This window comes from Ochlerotatus camptorhynchus, unplaced genomic scaffold (assembly GCF_037179485.1).
Source record: "Ochlerotatus camptorhynchus isolate MF236.1 unplaced genomic scaffold, CSIRO-AGI_Acam_v1.1 ptg000299l, whole genome shotgun sequence".
In the NCBI taxonomy this organism is placed as follows: Eukaryota; Metazoa; Arthropoda; class Insecta; order Diptera; family Culicidae; genus Ochlerotatus; species Ochlerotatus camptorhynchus.
The window spans coordinates 1338817-1344464 of NW_027040787.1; positions in this window are offsets into that span (position 1 = coordinate 1338817).

Genomic DNA, 5648 nt, shown 5'->3' on the forward strand with positions numbered 1-5648 from the left:
AGAAGACGATATGGACATTTTGTCGGAAGATGACACCAGTTTGCCACTCGATGGCAAGAAAAGACGAAAACGTCCTGTCATTCATGGTTCGTCTCAGAAAAGCCCCCGATCGCGAGCCTATCCAGATGACTCGACTGGGCCATGGGTTGTCTACTTTCAGCCCAAAAACAAACCTTTGAACTTGATGCAAATTTCCACTGATCTGACGAAGCGATACTCGGCCGTGACTGAAATCACGAAGGTTAGGCACAATAAACTTCGTGTCTCCGTCTCTAACCTGAAGCAGGCTAACGAGATTGCTGCCTCCCAGCTCTTCACGCTCGAGTACAGAGTTTACATCCCAGCTCGTGATGTGGAGATCGAAGGTGTGGTCACCGAAGCGAGTCTGACCCCCGAGATCTTGGAGAAGCAGGCGGTTGGCCGTTTCAAGAACCCCTTGCTCCCCCCGGTGAAGATACTGGATGTCCAAAAACTGGGCTCAGTATCTGTCAGCGAGGGCAAAAAGAGTTTTACCCCCACAGACTCGTTTCGCGTGACCTTTTCTGGTTCAGCCCTTCCTCAGTATATCGAGCTGGGAAAACTTCGACTACCTGTGCGCTTGTTCGTTCCCCGGGTCATGAACTGCCAAAACTGTAAGCAGTTGGGACATACGGCGTCCCACTGTGGCAGCAAGGCACGCTGTTCCAAATGCGGGGAGAAGCACGAGGATGGCGCCTGCACAGTCACGGCACCAAAATGCGTGTACTGCAAAGGATCTCCTCCTCATGGTCTCTCGTCGTGTCCGGTGTACAAACAACGCGGGGAAAAACTAGAGCGCTCTCTTAAAGAACGTTCCAGGCGGTCTTTTGCAGAAATGCTTAAGACAGCCAAGCCATCGACCAACGAAACAAATCCCTTCGCTCTTTTGTCAGATGACGAGTCTGGCTCTGACTTGGCTGAGGAGGGAGTTTCTTTCAGTTTTCCGGAAGGTTCTGCCCGGAAACGAAAACGCATCCGTTCGCGGAAAGTTGCAGATCAAGAACCCCAAATCAGCTTGCCCAAATCAAGGAGTGGTGGAAAAAAGGAGACTTCTACTCCTCCTGGATTCCGCAGAACTGATTATACCCAGGATTTTCCACCTCTCCCGGGGACATCCAAAACCCCCGATGCCCCAATTTTCAGAACACAAGCCCCTTCTTCATCTGGGTTGTTCTCATTTGATAACATTGTGGACAGTATCCTCAATTACCTCGATATTTCTGATCCTCTGAAAAGCATTGTTCTGGCAATGCTTCCTACTGTGAAAACCCTCTTGAAGCAGTTGACATTTAAGTGGCCCCTCCTTGCAGCAATCATCTCCTTCGATGGATAATTTTCCAAACGAGGTCGGGGATTTGATCACTGTTCTACAGTGGAATTGTCGAAGTCTTATTCCTAAGATAGAATCGTTTAAGTTTTTGGTTCACAATAACGATTGTGATGCATTTGCTCTGTGTGAAACTTGGCTCTCTTCAGATATCGATCTTCCTTTTCATGATTTTAACATTATTCGACTGGATCGTGAGGATTCGCGTGGAGGAGGAGTACTTTTGGGGATCAAAAAGTGCCATTCCTTCTATAGAGTGAATCTTCCACAATTTCCAGGTATTGAAGTTGTCGCATGTCAGGCTTTTGTTAAAGGTAAGAGCCTTTGTATTGCTTCTGTGTATATTCCTCCCCGAGTTTCGATTAGTCAAAAACAACTTTCAGATATCTGTTCAGTTCTTCCTACTCCACGGTTGATTATGGGAGATTTTAATTCCCACGGTACAGGCTGGGGGGAACTGTATGATGACAACCGTTCTACTTTGATATATGACCTCTGTGATAACTTCAATATGACAATTCTTAACAATGGAGAAGTAACACGTCTGGCTGGTCCATCCTCAAATGGAAGTAGATTAGACCTCACACTTTGCTCTAATTCATTATCGTTGGATTGCACGTGGAATGTGATCCAGGATCTCCACGGTAGTGATCACTTGCCGATCAAAATTTCGATTACCAGTGGGTTCAATTCGTCGGAATCCGTTAACGTCGCGTACGACCTCACCCGTAATATCGATTGGACAACGTTCAAGACCGCGATAGATGAAGCCGTGTCGTCGGTAGAAGAGCTTCCACCGTTGGAGGAATATAACTTCCTCTCCAATCTGATCTTGGACAGCGCGCTTCGAGCTCAAACTCGGCCGGTTCCAGGAACGTCTTTTCGTAGGAAACCTCCTACCCCTTGGTGGGACCAGCAATGCACTGAGGTTTATCGTAAAAAATCCGACGCGTTTAAGCTTTTCCGGAAACGCGGAACACCCGAGTATTTCGAAGCGTACTCAACTCTTGAACACGAACTCAAGAGCCTCATCAAAGCCAAGAAACGCGGATACTGGCGGCAATTCGTGGACGGTTTATCGCGCGAAACGTCGATGAATACGCTTTGGAACACGGCGCGAAGGATGCGTAACCGGTCTTCAAACAACGAGAGCGAGGAGTACTCGGATCGGTGGATTCTCAAGTTCGCGCGAAAAGTATGTCCTGATTCCGTGCCGGCACAGATGATTCCTCGCGAAACGACGAATTCGGTAGACGAGATCAGCCAGCCTTTTTCAATGCTGGAGCTCTCACTCGCGCTCCTTTCGTGTCGCAATTCGGCTCCGGGGGCTGATAGGATCAAGTTCGACTTGTTGAAGAACCTCCCAGACGTCGCTAAGAGGCGCATGTTGAACTTGTTTTGTCAGTTCCTGGAGTTCAATATTGTTCCAGATGATTGGAGGCGAGTGAGAGTTATAGCCATTAAAAAGCCTGGAAAACCCGCGTCAGATCATAACTCGTATCGTCCCATCGCGATGTTATCGTGCATTCGAAAATTGTTGGAGAAAATGATCCTTTTTCGCCTCGACAAATGGGTTGAGACGAACCACCTACTCTCAGATACTCAATTTGGTTTCCGTAGGGGTAAGGGAACGAACGACTGTCTCGCGTTGCTTTCCACAGAAATCCAGTTGGCTTTTGCTAAAAAAGAGCAAATGGCTTCTGTGTTCTTGGATATTAAGGGGGCTTTTGATTCAGTATCGGTTGAAGTCCTTTCAGACAAACTCCACGCTTGTGGCCTTTCCCCATTAATTAATAACTTTTTGTACAATTTGCTGTCAGAGAAACATATGAGCTTTTCTCATGGAAACTCTACAGCTTCTCGATTTAGTTACATGGGTCTCCCCCAGGGCTCATGTTTAAGCCCCCTTTTGTACAATTTCTATGTCAGAGAAATTGACAATTGTCTAAGTGACAACTGCACGTTGATACAACTTGCAGATGATGGCGTAGTGTCTATGACAGGGCCCAAAGGGGTCAACCTGCAAGGACCCTTACAGGATACCTTAGACAATTTGTCTACTTGGGCTATCCAGCTAGGTATCGAATTCTCCACGGAGAAAACTGAGTTGGTCGTTTTTTCTAGGAAGCATAGCCCAGCACAACCGAAGCTTCAACTTTTGGGTAAGCCGATCACTCATTCCATGTCTTTCAAATATCTTGGGGTCTGGTTCGATTCCAAATGCACCTGGAGATCCCACATTGAGTATCTGAGACGAAAATGCCAACAAAGAATCAATTTTCTCCGAACAATTACCGGAACGTGGTGGGGAGCTCATCCGCAAGATCTTCTAACGTTGTACCGGACAACGATTTTATCGGTTTTGGAGTACGGTAGTTTTTGCTTCCAGTCGGCGGCTAAAACTCACATCATCAAACTGGAACGTATCCAGTATCGTTGTCTTCGTATCGCGTTAGGATGCATGCACTCGACTCATACGATGAGTCTCGAAGTGTTGGCGGGCATGTTGCCACTATCGGATCGGTTTTCGGAATTGTCCCTCAGGCTCCTCACCCGTTGTGAAGTTATGAACCCACTGGTAATCGAAAACTTTGAGAAGCTTCTTGAGCTAAACCCTCAAACTCGTTTTATGTCATTGTACTACGTGTACATAACTCAGGATGTCAGCCCTTCACAGCATAACTTCACAGCATGACTTCGGCAATTCAGTTAGTTTTGATTTATCTATGACGCGGGAGATTCGTGGAATCCCAGAACATCATCGTTCCATGATTGTTCCGTCAATTTACGCTGCAAAGTTTGGCCAAGTTGATTCCGCAAGATCGTTCTTCACAGATGGATCACTAATAGAGTCGTCCGCTGGTTTTGGTATTTTTAACGAATTTCATAGCGCCTCTCGAATGCTTCAAGCTCCTTGTTCCGTATATGTTGCTGAACTGGCGGCAATATACTATACGCTAGAAACGATCGCCTCACTTGCACCAGATCACTATTTTATTTTTACGGATAGTCTCAGTTCTGTCGAGGCTATTCGATCCATGAGGCCGGTAAAGCACTCCTCGTATTTTCTAATGAAAATACGAGAGCTTCTGAGTGCTTTATCTTTAAGATCTTTTGTCATCACCTTTGCATGGGTCCCATCTCATTGCTCGATTCCGGGCAATGAGAAGGCGGACTCACTTGCTAAGGTGGGCGCTATGCAAGGCGATATTTACGATCGACAAATCGCCTACAATGAATTTTTCTTCATTTATCGTCAACAGTCGCTCGCCAGCTGGCAAAATAAATGGAGTGAAGGGAGTTTGGGACGATGGCTATTCTCGATCATCCCTAAGGTGTCGAAGAATCCTTGGTTCAAGGGGTTGGATGTGGGTCGAGACTTCATTCGTCTGATGTCTCGCCTCATGTCCAATCACTATTCGTTAAACGCTCACTTGTTTCGTGTTGGGCTGGGAGACAGCAATCTCTGTGAATGTGGACTAGGTTACCAAGACGCCGATCACATCCTTTGGTCTTGTGCTGAGCATCGTGGAGTCAGATCTGAGCTGTGCGATTCCCTTCGGGCTCGAGGTAAACAACCTAATGTTCCAGTTCGGGATATTTTGGCTAGACGTGATCTGGAGTTTATGAAACTCATATATGTTTACTTTAAGAATACTAACCTTAGATTGTAAGTTTGATTAACCTTGTGTTTAGTTTGTGTATTGTGCGTGTAGTTTTTTTTTATGTTTGTTTTCAAGATGAATAGAAATAAGTTCATGTTTTAGGATTAATTAAATATTTGTATAATAAATCATATTTCAAACCTCCTTCTCCCTTTCCCCATCCAAAAAATTGTAAATCTCCACTAACCTCGAGACGACCGCGAGTAATCGGTTCAATTCCTTTAACTCTAGATTTAAGACATTATTCATGTATAATACAAATGATAACTCGGCTCTGTAAAGTTTATTCGATTGAGCCTGTACAAATAAATTAATATATAAAAAAATAAAAATACATGTGGTTATGTTAATTCCTTGCAAAGTTATAGGGCTTTTAAACTTTATTTTACCATATATTTGTCTACGTATAAGAGAGAAGGTGGCAAACTGGAATACACTATCAACTACTCTGTTTAAAGCTTAGACTTTGTAGTACTTTGCGCCAATTCAAAAATTAGTAACACGTTGAAGGGAGTTCAGTTTTGAACCCCTTCGGATACGGTTATGTTTTAAGTTTGATCTCTGTGCGTTCGCTTTCGTAGCTTTCGGCTGCTTTTGCCTGATTAGCGCTGGCACTCTGCCTCCCGGACGGTTATACG